This window comes from Ixodes scapularis, unplaced genomic scaffold (genome assembly GCF_016920785.2).
Source record: "Ixodes scapularis isolate PalLabHiFi unplaced genomic scaffold, ASM1692078v2 PGA_scaffold6__148_contigs__length_123643588, whole genome shotgun sequence".
NCBI lineage: Eukaryota > Metazoa > Arthropoda > Arachnida > Ixodida > Ixodidae > Ixodes > Ixodes scapularis.
Genome location: NW_024609881.1, coordinates 93,265,905 through 93,286,458, shown reverse-complemented (window position 1 = coordinate 93,286,458; position 20,554 = coordinate 93,265,905).

The following is a 20,554-nucleotide window of genomic DNA, read 5'->3' as shown; positions in this document are numbered from 1 at the left end:
CGAGAGATAACCCACTCCTATTTTAAGCCTGATGTGCTTCTTTTTTTTTTAAATACTTAAAGGTAGTTTACTTCTATTAATTGCTGAACTCAGCCAATGGTGACCTCAGCAGGAAATGATGTTACTTAGCCACGGCGGGCAAGAACCTAACGTTGCTGACTGGGAAGGGCAATCGCCTTTGGTTCATCGTCCCGGCGATCACAAGTTTGGCAGGTCACTAAATCTAAAATCAGCAATTTTTCGACTTCTTTTTTTGTTTCGCACCGACAGTTAGCCCTATCCTTATTTTCATGTCATTTGCTTTCGATTTTAGGTGGGCCATCTCTCGGATATTGCGGTAGTCGAAAATAAGTTTTGATCTGAAAAGAGCTATCTGCGCGTGATTAAAAGTAATGAAATTACTTTTAATCACTTACTTGTTGGAGTAATTTCGTAATAGTCTGATATTTATTAGACTGTAATCGCAAGGTTTATCTGACTACATTTAGAAGTACTAAAATTACTTCAGTAACTGTTACTATTCTACCCCCCCCCCCCCCCCCCCCCAATAATGGCGTTCTTTGTTCGTACAAGTTTCCTAGCAAGGAATCCTTAAACGAAGGCTTCGAAGGAAGACTTTGTTTAGGGATTCATTAAGGATTAAGAATATGAGAAGTTTATAATTTGGTGATTTTAATCCAATAAAGCGCAGTACACAAGTGCCGGAGTACCTTTCATTGGCATTTTTATAGATTTTTCTTCTTTTTTTTTTGGCTCGTTAGATCGTCAACCGGCGATGTCAAATATAAAACACTACCTATGAAAAGCGGAATTGTATTGTTATTTTACTATTTCTTCTTTTTTTTTGATAAAGCGCATTTAAGTGTGGAAGCTGATTTTCTCTTTGTTTTGCATAAACGGCTGGTTCTGTCTTGAAGATATTTAACTCAAAGCTTCGCACGCTTTGCGTGCTTCGGATAAGACCAGTATTTTTAGTCTTTATGTGTCAAGGCGTGTGTGCGTTCAAGTACTCATGGACGCATGGCCAAACCAGTGTGATCTCATGTGCACGCTCTCGCGTCTTGCGTTTATGGAAACATGTTCGCGTTATTTTTTCTTTATTTGTGTTTGCGCACAATGCATACACATCTACAGAATCACATCAGTTTCTACCAGCTAGCACCTAGCAGCTGGTACAGATGCCAGATTTGAGCCAAAGAAAGTGCCACGTATGAATTCAAGAATTAAAAATAAAGTCTAAATCTGACACTCATTTGGCAATTTAGGCCCAGATATGCCAAATTTGACGGCCACTGCCAGCAGTGAAGCTTAACTTGGACTTTTGTTTGGAGAATTAAGTCCAAGATACCCAAACTATGGATTATAGAGGGTCAAGTTTGGCTCTTTCTACCTCGTCTTTTTTTAACTTTTTAAGGGCACTAAATGCCTGGACCAAGACCAAATTTCGAACCAAAGAGCTCGGCTTATGTGGGATATTATGCATCATCGCGAATGCCATGCTTTAGCGTATCGAAAAAAAAAAGAAGGAAAAAGAAACTCAGAGTTAAGGCGTTTCATTTTGTGAACATATCCACCGGTGAATCAAGGTACGCGTTGTCTCTCACCGAGAACAAAAAGCTATTGCAATAGTTGTAGGTGCCACCTGTATGTCACGAATATGTGAAGTTACATAATTCAGAGTGGTTTCAAGCATAGGCGTAGACTTTGAGTTGGGGGGGAGGCATCGGGGCTCGTGTCCCCCCCTCCCCTAGTAAGATCCGGGGGGGGGGGGGCAGAGCCTCCCCCAGAAAACGTTTCCCGGGGAACTTCTCAGCCTGCCTCCCACCCCCCTCCCCCTGGGTAAATGGAAAGTCTACGCCGCTGGCTTCAAGTGTGAGCCACAAACAAATACAATGTTATCGGCATCAGGCTCTGATACAATGTTATTTTTTCAAAGAGGAATTCAATTAGTCGCCCTAACGGAGTTGTGATATCCCCTCACACTTTTTTGTGATTAAGCGGAATTTAATTTGTGCTAAATTAGTGCCGACTGCGCGGTCTGAGTATTTTATTTGTCACAATTTTGTTCTTATTAAAATGGGGCCCCTTCTCATCGAGCTCGCAAAAATAGAAGCCCTTGGGGTAATGACCATCGATTTTCGACGGCGCCAACGGAGGTCGATTAACGTTTATCTTTACTTTTTTTTTTACTTGTTGGTTCAACCGGCGATGCCAAATATAAAACACTACCTATGAAAAGCGGAATTGTATTGTTATTTTACTATTTCTTTCTTTTTTCTTTTTTTTTGATAAAGCGCGTCGAGGTGTGGAAGCTGATTTTCTTTTTGTTTTGCACACGACTGGTTCTGCCTTGAAGATATTTAACACCAAGCTTCGCACGCGTTGCGTGCTTCAACCACCAGTATCTTGAGTCTTAATCTGTCAAGGCGTGTGTGCGTTAACGTACTCATGGATGCATGGCCAAACCAGTCTGATCTCATGTACACCGTCTCGCGTCTTGCGTTTATGTAAAAATGTTCGCGTTATTTTTTTCTTTATTTGTGTTTGCTCACAATGCATACACATCTACAGAATCACATCAGTTTCTACCAGCTAGCACCTGTCACGTTGTACGGATACAGGTATTGGTTCCTTCGCTGGTAGCCTTACTGGTATAATTACAGTTACCATAACGGGTGCCTCTAAAGTCGGGGTCAGGCTGCTCAAACATCATACAAATGACAGTCTACAAAACAAAGTCACCCAAATATTCATGTTTCGAATGCCGCGTGCCAAGTTTTCTCCTTGAACTCATTGCCTTGGGGCGTTCGAAGCAGGGATCTCGCGGTGACTCGCGTTCAAACTTCTACGCGGACTGTCTTTTGTATTATGTATAAGCTGTGTAACGCCGACCTAAAGGCACCAGTAACGTAGGTTACTGCGTTGCCTTTATTATGCGTCATTGCACACGCAGTTATCTGGACGCGATTATCTGCAATTTACCTTCCAGGTTCGTTTCTGGCTATGGTCACTGACGTATCTTAGGAAGCTCAGGGCACGGCCTATTTTCTTCACTCTTCCTGTTTTGTGATTGGTTCTTGAGAGTTTGTATCAACGAAATTCTGCAATTGGATTGGCTGAGGAACGTTAATGAGATGCGTCCTGCGTTTCGTAAGCTTTCTTTGACTATGCGGAGAGCAAGCTCGTCTGCTTTTTGCGCAGGGGGGTTGCTGTGACGTCAGAACGTCGAGCTCTGATTGGCTCGATTGAAAAGAGAGCACGTAGATCTCAAGGCAGCTAGCATGATTCAGTTCTACCCACTATCCTTCCAATCAGAGCCAATCAAAACTCGGCGCTCTGACGTCACCACCTGCGCGAGAAGCAGGCGAACTCGAGCTCCGCATCGCCGTACCTTGTTTGCGTCCGTGGAACGCGTCGCGTCAAACTGTCGTATATTTTTTTTTTCTTACAGCGAAGTTGTGTATGACTTGCAGGTAGGATTTTTGAAATTTTTTCGAGTCGTAGTCTTCATGGAGAAAACACCTTCAGCGATTGCAGCGAAAAGTGAATATCCCGCATAGAACATACAACACAGCATTCGTTTCAGTAAAGAAGAAGCAGAAAACAAGCATCCGAACCAAAGAATGGATGATAAGGCGCTCCTGCTAACAACGCGAAGCACGTAGCGCTCACCGCATACGTTTCCCGGTAAAGGCCTGTTCACACCAACGAGCTTGAGTAAACTTAGAGCGGTAAACCAGCGGTCAAAAATGACACCTCCCCGGTTGCCGCCATCTTGCCTGTTTGCCACATTAGTGATGACGTGACGTTAAGATGGTTGCGCCCAGAGGTGGGCCAGATCAGATTGGCCAGATTGCGGTCAGCAGATGGGCACTCTGGGGCTGTGTTCGAATCTTACTCGAATGGCGCCGAGTTATTCCGGCGGATCAAGTCACGTGACAAGACAAATGCAGCAACGCTGGACGCGGGTAGGTTTTCGAACGCAACGGGTACAAGGACTTCACCCAGGAGTGAGATAAAAGCTGCGTTCGACTTACTTACACCTTCTGCGTCGGTGCAGAAAAGTGTAGGGCAGTCTACTTCCGGTATATGTATTGAGATACGACCGGAAGTACATCGCCCCACACTTTTCTGCACCGGTGCAGGAGGGGCAAGTAAATCGAACGCAGCTTCTATCTCACTCCTGGGCTCCTGGGTGAAGTTCTTGTACCTGTTGCGTTCGAAACCCTACCTGCGTCCAGCGTTGCTGCATCTGTCTTGTCACGTGACTTGATCCGCCGGAATAACTCGACGCCATTCGAGTAACATTCGAACGCAGCCCCAGAGTGCCCATCTGCTGACCGCGATCTGGCCAATCTGATCTGGCCCACCTTCGGGCGCAACCATCTTAACGTCACGTGATCACTAATGTGGCAGACAGGCAAGATGGTGGCAACCGGGGGGGTGCCATTTCCGCTGCAGGCAGTGGGCTCCGGTTTACCGCTCTAAGGTAAGACTCAAGCTTGTTGGTTCACACATACAGCGGAGCGCTTTATGCACAGCGCTGACTTTGCGCTAGGCGCGTGCTGACGCGGGAGCCTTCACCAGGTTTTTATCGCACCGTCAAAACTGCTGCTCATGGCAGACTATAAGTAGCTGGCGACACGTGAACAGCGCTATATCAGCGCTCCGCTGCATGTGGGAACCGGCCTTAAAGGTTGCTGTTGCGCAAGCTGCCGCGGCAACAGCAGCTTGCAACGTGGGGTCTGACGTCACTAGCCTTTCATATATAAAATATTTTGGTTCAGTACATTTACATTCCTTTCATCGATCATTTGGTAAACACCCTTTTGCTGTTTACATAAGAACTGCCGCTTGCATCCCGAGCGACTTCCGGTCACACCGTCTTTGCAAGCCTATTGAGCTTGCTTATGTCACCAGTGCTAGAAGGCATAAATTATACACGAACAACAAAGTTGGAGATTTAACGAGGGCCTTCCGCTGTACAATATTACATCTTGGAGGAGGCAAGTTGGTTTACAAGAACACTGCTAACATTTAAACAGATTTGGGACTGCTTCGTTGTTTTGGCGTTCACCTGAAGAATTGGTGGTTAAACGTTTCACCAACATTTGAAGCTGCGGTGTTAAGGTGGCATTTGTTGATTCTTTTTATAAACCGGAAGTTCTCTGGGACGTCAAAGACTGGAGCACCACCTGGTGGCGTTTGACTTAAAATGGGTCTATAGTGTAGTGCGGCAATCGTTGCAGGCGATACCGCAGCTTCGCTGTCGAACCGCCTTCAAAGTCTGGATTGGAGCCCCAACTTTTTTTTTTTTTTTGTTTTCTGTTCTTCGGATCGCTTATCCGCTCCATTTGATTCATGGTGAACGATTCCCATCGCTTCACAATGGAGGCTCCCTTCCTCTTAAAGGACCAAGCGAAGCGTCAATGGAGGCGGCCATCTTGGCTACAATGAGGCGACTTCATTGTATAGCTAATGCAGGCCCGATTTCTGTTGGCGGAACCCCCTCGGCGTGTCCGGTGCTTAAGTTACGCTGAGATGGCAGCGCGATAATGTTTCACTTCCTTTATTATCATTTATTGGTTGTTTTTGTTTTTCACACTTTTAGGACCTTTGAGCGCGCTGTCCCTTTGTTTGCAGGCTCTCACTCGGTCCGTTATCCCGCTCACTTACGGGCGCCATCTGTATAGGCGAAAAGGGCATTACAGGTCGTTTGCTCGCGTCCAAAAGAATGATGATTTCCGCTTGTTTGGCGCTCAAACATAAGCTTTCGGGTCGGACTCGGCCGATTCAGTTTTGGGCTCTGGCCACATTGTTCTTGACGCTGTTTCACAGCGGTTATTGATGCTGCGAGGTCTGCTAGCGTCTACGAAAGTGCGGCGCCGCGGTTTGCTCCCGAAACTTTTGTTTTCGGTTGTTAACGACATAGCGCATTTGCAAAGATTGTCTTGTACCCTATTCTTCTTTTTTTTTTTTTTTTTTTTTTTGGGGGGGGGGGGGGCGGGGGGGCAAAATATATATTGTTTGCTTTCTAATTACTATGAGGAGGAGCCTCTGAAAAAGTGTTTATGTCTCTCTGTCGGCACCGTGTCAGTTTCACAACATCTGCTCGATATTATGCTTTTCAGACGCCTTATAGCTAACTTAACTGCGCTCTATTTTTTATATTTATTTTGTTATTGCCGTAGGGTTCTTTGACGTCATATTCCGGTTGCATTGAAACTGTTTAGTCTCACTTGTAGCACTGCAATCTGCTTTTGTTGCGCTCCCGTGTCTGGTATTCGTACGATCTTGACATTGCATCGTTTTCGTAATAAAGGGCAAGGTTCTGTCTAGATACTTTTCTCTTCTCGATAATAATATTAATAACTTTGTTTCCATGTTTAACGGTTGAGCAAAAGGTAAAAGTCTCAATGGTGGCTTGACTAGCCCTTAGCATCACGTGAGCTCTAGTATATTGGTGTTAAAGTTTATTATAGGTTATTCAACCAATGTTCTTGTTAGCTCTACAACAAACTTCTTTTTCTTTTCAGATGTGGTAATTTAGGTTTAACAAAAACCATGCACGGTTTGGTTATTACTTTAGTTTATAACTGTAACCGTGAGTATTTTTTTGTCGGTTGCCTCTTTCGTTAACATTGTGCCATCAGACTGGGCCGTATTGATCGATATCTGCTACCCCAATTACGCCTATGTCGTATTTCTTGTCAGGCGGGTGAAACGTATCCATTAGTGATATTGGGGGAACTTTAAAAAATATTCAGAGTTTCACTTTCCTTGCCAAAAGGAAGGGCATCGCAATCGTTTGAATATATGCTTCGCAGCGCCACTGTGACATGCTTGAAACAGGTAAATGAGTTCATTGGTCAGCCTGCGGAGACATCATTGTATTGCTGTCGCGCTTGTGCCGCATTTACGTCAAAATACTAAAGGTATATACCAGAAAATCTCGGAACCTTTGTTAGCACTGCACCGATGCTACATCGGCGATACAATGGCAAAGCAGTTAACTTAAGAACAGCCTCAGTTCTACATTCGCGCTCTAGCTCTGACCTGACCCCGACCCGGTACGACGTTATTATTACAGTATCGTTTTATTACAGCTGCGTAGTATTTCCATCTCGCTACCAATAAAACACTTCTGACACACTAATACCCTCCGGTGTTGCTCTGCTCGCACACCAGTGTTGATCTGGGGCAACGCGTTGTACAAGTTCACATACACAACGAATCTATTAACCCCAAGCTTCCATTTTTCGTAGGATTCTTTTTTTTTTTTTATTTCCGCTCATCTCAATTATACAGTTCGTTCATAAATATTGAAACCCGACGTTGCCAGCACTTTCAGTTCCGCGCAAAATAAAATTGTCGTTTCGTTTCTCAGAAGATTATTGAAAACATCCAGTGTTCCGTGAAAGTAGGGATCAAATAGGACTGCGTTGGGTTTGAATCCTGCTTTATTATTTTTTATTCCCAGTAGTCGTTCTAGTTTTTTTTATGTTTGCTTCTCTATTTACAATGATATCATTTTACTGTAGATATTTGTTCATTTTTGGAGGGTCGTTGTAAAGGTTGCCCCCTTCTGCGATTTCCCATCCTGATAATATTGTTTTCGGTTTTAACGGTGGCGCCCTCTTTACGATGCGAGTTCGAATAACGCCTTTATGAGGGCGATACAATTTCGACAAAGAGCAGTAAACCGTAAAAGCAAACACGTTTATACGAACCTACCTATGAATAAACAAAAAGAGCAAAAAGAGAAAGTACCCCTGGAAGCAAAAAACCAGATGCCGTTTCGTTTTAGTGGCACTTGAACAAATTGCTTGGCAGCCGACTTGAACCGGTGACAGTTTCGAATTCCGGTGACCATTTTTGGTCTATTGTTTTTCTTTTCCCATTTATCTGCCACATTTTATTCCCTGTTCTGTTTTTACCTTTCTGTCATAAAATTGGATTGTGTTTTTACGGTAGCATGGTTGGTGAAGTATGTTTGTAGTTTCTTTTCTAAAAACGTTCGTGTTTGCTTCAAGTTGCACTTGCAGTCTGTGTTTTTTAGTGAATGGAACAGCGGTCGAGGACGCTCGAACGTCGCGCGCATTGCGGTGACTAGAAGAACTATGCTTGGCATTACCCTGACAAAAAGATAGCCACAGGTCACGAACATTGCACCTTGGAAGACTTCCCACCATTCTCAGCAGCTCTTGCAGTGGATCCTGATTCAAAGGCTAAAAGTGCTAACCTTCCTTTTTCTTGTTTTTTTTTCTTTATTTTTTTTTTTGTTTGCGTTGTGCGTCAATAAAATGGGTTGTCGTAACTTAGGCGATTTAGAATTTTACCTCTGCTGTCGTTTTACGGCACAAATGCAAACTTTGGCCAGGCCCCCAGACGTTGTGGAAGAAAGCAATGTCAAGGTTAGTGCACGAGCAGCAAAGCATCTGCAACCTGTGCATGCTCGTTTGTTCCTAGACTAATTTGACATTGTTTTTCTAAAATGTCTAATGCAGGCTTCTTGCTTCTAATCTTAGATGGGATTCCAACATATTTAGTTATGGTTAATTAGTTCAAATTTATGATTTATTCCTCAAGTCGTTACGACGCTGTTTCAATGTCAGGCGCCAGAGATCAATGATACCGCTTGGATAAAGACGGATCCGAGTTTGTATTTAGACTTTCAGTGCTTTACTAATGGGCCTGGTTACAATAGCTCAAGAAACACAAAAAGGTGTTCTCCGACAAAATTGAAAGATAGCATCTGCTGACACCAAACAAGTTTAATGTTACCGCTTGTCGAGAAATCTGTTATCTTCTGACAGGTTGTCGACACTCGATTGTAAACAGTGGTCGACAAACCTTAATGGATGCCTCTGCGAGCGATAGATGTTGGTTGTTCGCCCCCCTGCCCCCCCCAAAAAAAAAAAAAATTCAAAAACTTTTTTTGAGAAAAAAAAATGAAAAAAACATTACACGTGTCTGACCACGTGATGAAACAAACTTCTACAGTTTTTTTTTTGTCTGACTGCTTTCACTCACTTAATAATAGAGCTTCTTCCCTCCAACTCAACTTTAGCAAGCCTTCTTTCATTCGGACAAACAAAATCGTGTAAAAAGGTTTTAGTTTTGTTTCTTATTAGTTGTTGAAGTAATTCGATAGTTTTTTTTTTTTTTTTTTTTGTCGGAGTAAGTTGGAGTGTAGAGGGAGGATCTCCCGGGTCCTTCAGAGTGGGTGCACAAAGGTAGCGTTTCCGCCTGCCCTGACATCTGTCAGCCGCAGCCGCCAACTCGGAGAGCCACCAGCTTCGCTTGGTCGGTGATGAAAGAAGTGAAAGGAGACCACTTCCGGCCTGTGGCCCCTCGAACGTGTGTCTAGCCGTGATGATACCGTAATGATAGTTCTCCATTCGATGATGATGATGCTACTTTTCTTTTTTGTTTTTCTCGTAACTTTTCGGGCTTGTTTTGGAATTCTACGCTTCTTTCTAAGTCCGAGGCAGCGTGTTAAGTTTATAATGTTTTTTTTTTAAAGCCTTTCATGCTATTTCGAAAAAAAAAAAAACCTTAAGATAAAATATATGTTGATGTGATTAGAAATAAGTAGACAGTCATGTCTCGTTAATATCAACGAAATTTTCGGCGACCGATCTACTGCCATGTAAGTTTTGCCCCGTTAATATGGAATTCTGTAGTTCGGACTATGGACAGCAATGTTAAACACGAATTGGGTAAACGTACGTATTTTTGTCTCGTTATTGTGGACGTCAGTACCCCAGTTTAGGATAAAAAAGGCCTAAAAACTCACCCAAAATATCAGAGAACCCAAGAGGTCACAGTTGTCACCCTGCCGCTCATTGCGGGTTTTGCGATAAGAGCTGCCCACCAAAAAATGTTTTTGTTTTGTCTTTTACGTAGAAAGAGTCATTACCTCTTGCAGTCTATTGTTGCTTGCGATAGTGTATGACTTTCAGCCGGGAACAAAGAAGAATGAACCCTGAAGCAGTTAGGTCACCTCTCTGTAGACCTCGTCGCTGTTTCGGAAACAGCAGAGAAACTCACGATCAAGAAAGATAAATTCTTCTGTACCCCGTTCCACGTAACTTGGCAAACGGTTAAGGCCGCGGTATAAGCGAGCCAATCAGCACGTCGGAGAGAAACACGTGACTCACTAGCTGCTCGCCGTGCTGTCGAAGACGTGGGCGGGAGAAATAAGAATGCCGCTTTTGTACAAATTTTGAGTGACAGGCCAAGTTCCTGGAGGTACAAAGCGACATCTGGGATACACAAACAAGCGTCTGGATATTAAGGGGGTTCCCCCTTCTTTTCTTTTCGAACTGCTGGGGTTACACGAAAGCCACCTACGCTGTCTCCATTGTACTGGTGTTAAGGGCTGTCACGTTTGTGTGTGTGTGTGTGTGCGTGTGCGTGCGCGCGTTTTTATTTGGATTCGTTATTGTACGCGCAAACACTTTGAACATTTTTTTCTGGGGAACGGAGGCGTCTATATTAAGAACACGTGACTGTACAGATATTTCGAGTTCTCGTTCAACCGGCATTGGACACCTAAAAAGGATTTCGCTTTAATTCGTGCCCTTAGTAAAACTTTTTTTTAAGGTTCGCTTTTTTGAAAGTGAAATATTTTCTAGGTTTGGACTATAAATTTAAATTGATGAATTGAATAGATCGAGCATGAGTTTGTATGCCTTAAATTTCACATTTCTGCTCCTGCACCTTTGAAGCAAACTCAGCTACACCAGGTATGACCATGCAAGATATTATTTTTTCTCTTTAAGAAAATAAACATGGCGCAGCGCTTTAATGATTAATGACAAAACCGTTGGGCCCGCCACAATTTATAGATTATTATCTTGTAATCACCTGTCTATTTTTAGCTTATATGTGTAGGCGTGCGTCACTCTCATGAACTTCGAAACGTTTAATATGTTTGGCAGTCAATCAGTACTTAGTATAATTAATTTGTAAGGAACACATCAAAGAAACAACGAGGAAAGCAAAAGACAGAGTTTGAACCGTTCCTTTTGTTCACGAGACTGAAACAGAGCCTTCGATTTCCCTTCTTCTCTGGGTTGTGTTTCCCCACGTCATGGGTGTTAATGGGGAGAAGCACGCTTTCAGTTTCGGCATTAACATCCTGTTAATTAATACGCCAAAAAAGAAAAAAAAAGAAAAAAAGAAACGTTGAGGCAGCATATTAAGTGTGTTTCACAGAAATATTTTGCTTGAACTCAGCCTATAAATACGAATCTTATGTGATACGTATTTCTGTTTAAGCGAGTGATGCGCAAAGCCGCCACCCCTATGCCAAAGAGACTAACGCTAAAAGTTGGCTTTCCCACTCAAAACGTGTTATTGTGGAAAAGCCCGCTTCTGTTTGAGGTGTTGAAGTTCCGAGATCTATCTTTTCCGTACCAACTTGACGTCGAGCATGTGGCAAGGTAACAGTCAGGGAGCACTATTGCTTGCACATGCGCACTCTCACTCTGCATCGAAGGGGCTATATTGTATTTCACTTAAAGCAGGAGTTGCAAGAGGGAGCTGCTGCTCAACGGCAGGACAACTAAGACAACGAGAGACCTCTGAAAACAAAGATTCGTGTGACAGTTATCTTCTTTTTCGGTTGTTTCCATTATCTCATGTGTTGAGTACTGTTAATTTATCGGCACACATTTTAACTGAGTTCAGTACGAATTGTGAGTTAAGTATGCTTTCAAGAACAATATTATTTATTTTTAGACACACACAAAAAAGAATACTTACATTAGATTTTTATCCGGTATCCTTTCAACTTACATTACACAACGCACACCATTTCCGTACATACAAAACTTGCAGTCCTTATCTTCCAGAAGTACACAAAATTGACCGTGATTTTTAGCAGTTCACTGGCACGGGACAGCAAAAACAACCATAAAAAACCTTATCCTCGACCATGCTCCACGAGATATAGAGACATTAGAGCAGGGAGTAGTAGCTCTCAATGGGAGAATGGGGGGGGAGACGTAGAGCATTCGACGCACGTAGTGACAATAAACAGAACGGGAAGGGGGAGTTGACTGCACTGTTGGCCAACGGCGATGCCTGTAAACTGTCTGCCGGGCGCTCATTACCAGGCTGCTAATTAAGTTTTACACGGGGAGCCCGCCACCCTTACTAATTACTAAATGGATTTGCGTCTCTGCTTTCTTCGATTCGGCTCGATGTCTCTCTGGGACTTGGCGGCACGGGTAACGCGATGCGGGACTTTTGTTTATATAAATATTTGTGTTCTTGCGAGCCGCTGCTTTGGACGGCGGCATATCTCATAGTGCGTCCCGTAAATAGGTACGATTTTTTTGCGATTTATTTTTAAGGTTAGGGGAACTTTTTGGTGACGTGTTCAAGATTTGTTTTGGTGAAAAATCCTCTGGGCGAGGTGAAAATTGCTCACGATACTTTTAATTGGTTTCTGCAACCCAGCCGACGGGAGTTTGCGTTCGTTTTCGGTATTATCGGGATTGCATTTACCTTATTTTGGTAACCATAGCTTGGAACCGGTGTATTGTTTGCCAAGAACATTCCGGTTGAAGAAAAGTTTTTTTTCTTATATAGTTTCTGTCCGGTGTATAGTCAGGACCCACAGAATAGGCCGCACGTCAAAATATTTTCATGCACACCACATCTTGACAAATGTCCGCTTTATTAACTCACGAAGTAGCTTGTATCACACATGAAGCACCGTTAACAATTGTCTAGAGGCCAAATCGAGACGATTTTTATATTTTACCGGAGTTCTTAAGGTTAAAATTATGGGCTTAGTTTAGTTGAGCAACCTGTGGAGTGGTTGTTGCTTCCCGCCTGGTCTGGACGTCAAGGTCGTAGGTTGGGGGAAGTGATTCAGTCTGGGTCTGAAATTGGCTTATTGATCTTGTTTATGAACTGCGCAGGGAGTTGGGGAAAGGGTGGAGTGAGAGAGTGTTTGACAGTGTAATATCATGCGCCAAAAGGATGGCGGTATGTTGTCCTTAGAAGCGATGGCTGGGGGAATAAATGTTCAGCTGAGTTTGAAACCTGTGTCTGTGTTGTCCCGTTTTTTCTTGTTTTTTGTTTGTCCTACGTCTCGGGTTTTACAATATTGAAAGCTCATCAGCTCGCTTGCATATTTTTTTTTTTTTAATTTCTACGGTTTAAGTGTTTTTACTCAAATGCAGAACTGCTTCGGTTTTCTTTTAAACCTGCTTAGTATGAACCGCAGCTGCCCGGTACGGCAGTTGTTTGCAGATTTCGGGGTTTGTTTTGTTCAGATGACGCAAAGGGGGTGTTAAGTGAACACAAAGAAGTATGATTTTTTTCTGTATAAATGCTGCAAGTTAATTTGAGTGTCGGATGTGTTTTATGCGTTGAAAGCGTCAAGAGACAGCAGCATAGTGAATATGACGACAACACCATAACTTTTATCTTGAATTCTTGTTTTATATCAGTTTATTCCGCAAGCAATGAATCGTCGTAATAACGGGATGCGAGTATTTTAAGTTTTAAAATACAAGCTATATGCAGTAAATCTCGGTCGCGTACAGTTGCACAAACCGAAATCAAAATGCATAAAGTGAGGTGCATTCGGCAACGTAGTACTTTAAAGATGTTTCAGATCGTTCAGCAAGTATTCTTAAAATGTCGTGAATTAATCCCTGAGGGCACGCAAATTGTCCTTTTCTCACTGATATATGTCTTAAGGTACTTATGCACATCTAACTAATTGCAGTATTTTTGTCAATAAATCTATTATTTCGACCAGTTCATAAACTAGAAGAGCCATTTAAACAGAGTTATCCTATTACCTGCAAGTTTCAGTCAGTTAGATTTCCCTCCGAACACCTTGATTGCCTGTTGAATTTGCTCTACGCCTAATTTTCCCTAGGCAGAAAAGAAGCTGGATCATTTCAGACGGGAACTTAGTTTTTATTCAGACAAGTTTAGAAACCAGGTTTTCTTCCACGCTACGCGGAGCGCAAGTTTCGTCTGCTTCATTGAAAGAGGTTGCAGGGACGTCAGAACGCGCTGAGCTCTGAGTGGCTCTCATACGAAAAATGGCCGCCTAGACCTCTATGCTATATAGCTGCCCTGAGGTCTACCCGCTATCCATCCAATCGGAGCCGATCAGAGCTCCTCGTTGTGATGTCACCATAGCCCCCGCCAAGAAGCAGACGAACTTGCTTGCGTAGATTTCACCAGTTGGATTTCAGTTTCCCGGTTCAATTCCAGAATACCAAAATCAATATCCTCTCGATGAACCACCTTAAGTTACACTGTTTTGCGTTATCTAAAAGCTATTTTATCACAACTTTATATAAAGCATAATGATGACGCGCTACGTTTTTTTCATTCTAAAGTGAACGCCTTCGTTTGAAAAGAAAAAGGGGAACTTTAAAAGAAAACGCTTTTGAAAAGTAAGTTTTGGCCTGGCTTATATTTTCTTTCCTTCTTTTCAGAGAACGTTTACAAGATTGCTTCATAATTAGTCTATGCTATTGAGGTCATCACAAAATTAATTTTTATTTATGTCTTTTTTAAAGAAAACATAAAACCGACGTGAATTATTTCTACACAACTGTAGTAGCAGACATGAGTTAAAATGGATATTGCCATGGCGGGGCTTTTGAAAGAAACATGTAAAAAAATTACGTTTTTTTACGTTAATAATAAGTGTGATTTTTTGCATGTGAATATGGCGTAATGCTTTTGGAGGCAGCACTGTGGCTTGATAAGATGAAAGCTACACTCTCTTTAGATTACAGTGAATAAGAGTCGCTTTGCTTTAGAATTACTTGACTTCCAAAGCATTTGGATATCAACAGCACATAAAATAATATATTAAAATAAAACTCACATGACAATTGAAAAAATAGGAAAGTTATCGCAGCAATTTTTCATCCGAAGATATCATTCAATAAATAAAAAAATGTTGTAACGAGTCTGAATAAATCATTTAAAAAATTAAAAGCACGCGACATCAAAATGTGCGCGGAAAGAAGCATGCCCGAATTAAGAGTCGCAAGAAGCTTTCGAGTCCATTTGCGGAATTGAATCTGGCTTGTCTGGTTGGGCGGATTTTGCGAACGTGCCGCCGACCTCCATTCTGCGGCGTCGCGGCTGTCCTCGACCAAATAAATAGAAGAAATATACAAACAAAAAGATTGTCCCCGCAGGAAACCAGCTTTGACTCGATGAATAAGTCAAAACTTCGGGAACCACCTCCCTAAAATTTTGCATCCCTTATTGATCTCTCAATGGAAGGCTCGCTTCAGACATTTGAGCGTTTAATTTGAGTTTTCTGTTTGCTTGTCATTTCGCCACGCGCTACCCGGCTTCGTGGAATATTTATTCCTAGTCTGTGTACTAAACGTGCATGTTGTTTGGTACGGCCCTCTTTTTGCGTGGATTAAGAGCTTAATATATCAGAAGCGCAGCCAAGCCTTTAAACTTAAAAAAAAGACGACTTCAGTTTTTGTTAAGCTTAGCCGAGGAATTATGAGCGAATGGAGTTGTTTTTCTTTGTTCGTTCGATTGGTAGCACTGACGAAGTTACGGGGTTCTTTGCGGACGCGAATACAGCCATAGCCTCCTCTACACTCATAAAGTCTGGCAGTTGGACGACTGAGCCATAGAGTGCCCGGTTGCAGATTTGGAGCGCGAGGATCTGGTAGCACAGAGCATCAAAGAGCCGTTTCTCGGGGAACCTGGACGTCAGCGCACAGCTTTTACAGCGGCGAGGACACGAAACACACTTGTTCGCTCGGGAGAAGTGTGTTTAGGCGTCTCGCCGCAGCGGGGCGCCAATCACGTGGCTCTCATCTCATCCGTTGTCTGCCGCTCCACCTTTTCCATTTCGGCGGCCCCTTCGCGTGGCGATCTGCCAGACCTTGTCAGTATACAGGAGGCTATGACACAGCTCCATACTGGATTTCACATGAAATCCGACCGTAGCCAATCAGGCAGCGTCAAAAGTGCATCGTCATGGCACTCGTCGTTTTTATGCGTTTGCATTGACCGGCGGAGCCAACCGCGCACGGTGAATGCGGCGTCATCCCGCTTTAGCGTACACGCACAGGCGATGAGCACAGTGGCGATGCGCATTCAAAACCGTCTGTCTGGTTCCATTGAATCGTAAGGTTGGCTACGGTCAGACTAAAAGCCCCTCTAATAGGGACTAACACTCCCCAATAGGGACGTTTAGTCCCTATAATTTCTAGTAAGAACTAGAAGTCTCCCTAATAGGGACTGCAAGTCCCTTTAATAGGGACCAAAGTACTTGAGAAAGGCTTTTCGGAAACCGTTACCGTGATCTGCGTACTGCACTACCGGAGCCTTTCAAGCATGCTTTCAAGCGCGGGCCCGAAGGGATAATAGTGTAACCACGGGGCGCGCGCTTATAGCATGCTTCAACGGCTCCGGTACTGAGACACACTACTGAGACACACGGAACACGGTAACGGTTTGCTAAAAGTCCCTGTTGTAAAGCGAGGCGTATACCGCTGCGGAATCTCTCTCACACAAACGTTTACAGCGGTGATTGAAGCATGAAGTGCTTTTTCACGAAATTCCCCAATCCTCATATGTGGTCAGTCCGCTCGTGCATTTCCCGCAAAAGTTTGCGGGAAAATAGACGTCATGTGACCTATACGCCAATTCAGTGTCTCCGCTAAATTTGGCGGGGAAATTAATGTCACGTGACCTGGCGTCACAATCCCTATACATCGATTCAGTTTCTCTGTTAAATTTATCGCAAAAATTGATGCCACGTTACATGACGCCACGTGACCTATTACACCAATTTATTTTCTCGCTAAGTCTCGTCACGTGACATATTTACCAAGTCAAATTCCCTGCTAAATTCACCGTGAAGGTTAATAAAAAATATGTGTCCTTCTCTTCTAGAAGCGACTGTTCAATGTCTTCTAAACAGATTTAAGCGATCGCTCCTCCAATACTGCATTTCACGCATTGTGGAACTTTAAAGATAAGCGTCGGCGTCAATTCTTATTGATTTTGTTGGCCTACTGCCCGTTGCGGGTGTGGTTTTTCGGCAAAATACTTTACGGGTTCACTACGCGTGCGAGGAAATATATTTTGACAATTGCCCAGCATGGTACCCTTGCGCAGCCTCTGCGTGACGTCATAATTATGAATGTGACAAAATATAATTCGAAGCAAAAAAAAATATATCCTGTGTCCCTGAACTGTGAACGCATGGGCAGCATCTACCCGGAAGCAGTTGAAAATGCTGTAATTGACGCTAAGTTAGAATAAAACTTGAACAATACCTAGGTTCATACTGAGGCAGCAGTTGAAAACTCTATCCGGCAACATGAGGAAATCGTGTTGCCGCGGACTCTGTCACATCCCGGTAACAACAGCAGTTGGGCAACAGGTTGCCGTCGCCCGGTAACCATGTTGTCCGATTTGTTGTCCGACCACCCTGTCAGACCGCGCTGATGGGACAATATCGGGAACACTCCGCCATCTTGATTGTTTACCTTCGTTCGTCTGTGGTGCAAAGTCGCTGGAAAAGGGACTCTAGAAAGTGCTAGTGCGTTCGAAGGGCCGGAAATTACCACGGAACGACATCAACCAGTGAATATGAATAGAAAACTTAACACGGGAAGTATTTTCCACCCTTTATTTTATAAAAATGTTCTTCATTCGCTGACAAAGCAGATAGCTCTAACCGAGGAACGTGAGAGCGCTGATAGTACAGGGTGTCACAAAGAAAATTACAGTTTTTTTCACCGCGAAAATATACTAGGCATCGCCGAACGCTCATTCTCCGCCCAAAGGTAGCGCTAGAGGTCACAACCAGATGTCAAAGTTTCAGCCCGACCCGATAACTTAATCAAAAGTTATAAGTGATTTTCTGAAAATTTCAATGGGAAAATGGAGCCCATTTTTGCCCGTTTTCGGTTTCTGGTGCCATAGAGCCCCATGTACTCGGCCGCCATTTTCCTATTGAAATTTTCAGAAAATCACTTATAACTTTTGATTAAGTTATCGGATCGGGCTGAAACTTTGGCATCTGGTTGTGACCTCTAGCGCTACCTTTGGGCGGAGAATGAGCGTTCGGCGATGCATAGTTTCTTTTTGCGGTAAAAAAGACAATGTAAATTTTTGTTTGTGACACCCTGTATATGTTCGGAATACCGCCGGTTAGCACCGGCAGTATACCAAAGTGTCTTTTGTAGCGTGGTGTTGAGATAAACGGAAAGTGCTTAGAAACTGCGACACCGACACAATTGGCCTTCACAACAATTAGTGGAATAAGTATTTTTCAACGCTGTCTATTTTCCTACCGCCTGCTGTGTGGTCACTTCATACCCCAAAACCTCCTGGGGACTCTTGAATCAATTCAGGTGTCTGGTAGCGGCTATTTTCCAAGTTCCAAACATCAAAAATCACGATCAAAATGATTGTATTAATGCTTCAATTTTTTAAATCTTTGATTTCTTGGATTAATTTTATTATACTTTATCAACGGGTGAGTAGGCATGCCAATTTATTTCACTAGCAGCAATGTGAACTGGTCTCTCAACGGTTCAAATTTCAACCCCAGCCTGAAAATCAACGACCGTAGCTGTGACCATCTCGACAATCTATTTCCGTAATTACGTAGTAAAAATATTCATCAAATTATTTCAGCTGCACGCCAGCCTTAATTATTGTTAAACAACGTTTTCCTAGCCTTTATTTGAGTAAGCTCTTAAAAAAGACATCCATAGAGGACAACTAGCTCTTCCATCGAAGCTATCTGTGTTGTCCTGATGCCGGCCCTAAATTCGCTCAGCCATCGATCAGGGCAACGTGCGTTGTCCAACGCAACTTGCTGCAGTTTTTGTTGCCGAAAGCTGTCATACCGAGGCAACATGTTCGTTGTCGTCCATGTTGTGCTGCTGTTTCCGCGTTGTGACAGGTTTGTCGGACAACACGGGGAGGGAGCAACATGTTGCCCGACTGTTGGACAACGTGTTGGGTTGCCGTTGTGTTGCTGTTGCCGTCGTGTTGCCTCAGGGTGACAGGGCCTTTAAAAAGTCGGCGAACCAGCGTTCGTTGATAAGCGCGAGATCAAAAAAAAAAAAAAAATACCTCCGACTTGCATAACAAGACCAACAATTTATCAAACGCTTCGTCTCCTATGCGGGAGACATCATCAGTGCGGCCTGGCAATCCTATGCGGGATGTGTCCCGCATAGGAACTAAACGTCTGATAAATTGTTGGTATTGTTATGCGAGTCGGAGGTATTTGTTTTTAATCATGAATCCCGGCTTTTGGAGCATTTTTGCATTTAAGCGCGAGATCGCGAGCTGATTTGCCGAGTATTTGAAGGAGTTCGTTTTGAAGGCCTTTAACGTTCGTCTGACCGGGGTACATCTTTAAATGCTCTATGAAGAAAATGTTGTTTTGTTTCATTATATTTTATTCTCAAAACTGTGTAGACAAATATGCAAATCGATATTAATTTTGTTACACCAATTTTTGCCAAAATTCGGTTGCTGACTCAAAACAAAACTGTGCATCAACATTTTCCGCGATAGTTTAGATCGACGTCTCGTGTTTTTCTCCAAAGGTTATTCTAACGTGAACTAGTAATTTGCTTTAGTTAAACTATATATCACGAATAGAATATATATTAAAAAAAAAAGTTGATAACTATTCATGGTTGGCCCTGCTTGGGCCTACCATGCACTGTAGTATGTAATACATAATCAGCCAAGACTGGCGGGGGAAAAAAAACGTATCCTCAATTTCGTTTTTTTTTTTTTTTTTGCGACACAGACAATTGTAGATGGTTTTGTAGACATGTACACATATTTGTAATCTAGTTGTTACAGGTCTGATCTCGAATGAGTGTAACTTAATATCTTTTTTAATAATAACGTTTCTGGCCTTGCTCCGTGATTCGCAGACATGTACGCGATACGCGTTACATCACCTTGAAAGCTACTTTCAAGGTCACGTTAGTTTTTCGTTACTCCGAACATGTCGTTTTTACGAAACCTCCAGTATTTGTCGTCTTTAATAATTTCTTGCTTCGTAACGCGTTCGCTCGGTGGTAATTGAGGTTACACTGATGGGGATCTTTTTTTATAGTCTACCTATATATTTCTCGTCGTGCAAGTTAGAGGCCCAAGCTAGGGTGGGAACAAGGTTTTGTTTGTGTGTTGTACACGTTACCTTTCAGGAATAACGCAATGCCCTTACTCGTTAGTTCATCAAAAAATAACGAAAATATATGATACTCCTTCTGTGTCCTTAAAGAAAGAAGATTAGGTTCGTTACTTCGTTACCGAAAAAAGTGACTATATATAGGTACAAGTAACTCGTTACATACAAATCACACCGCATACACACTATGTTGGTACTACTGTCGAGATCGGTTATAACGAAGTCAACGGGAATCAGAAATCACTTCGCTATATCCGCTATTTCATTATAACCGACTTCGGTTATAGTAAAGTACAATAGGGATTGGGAAATCGTGATCGCTTCGCTGTAGCCGCTATTTTCTTATAA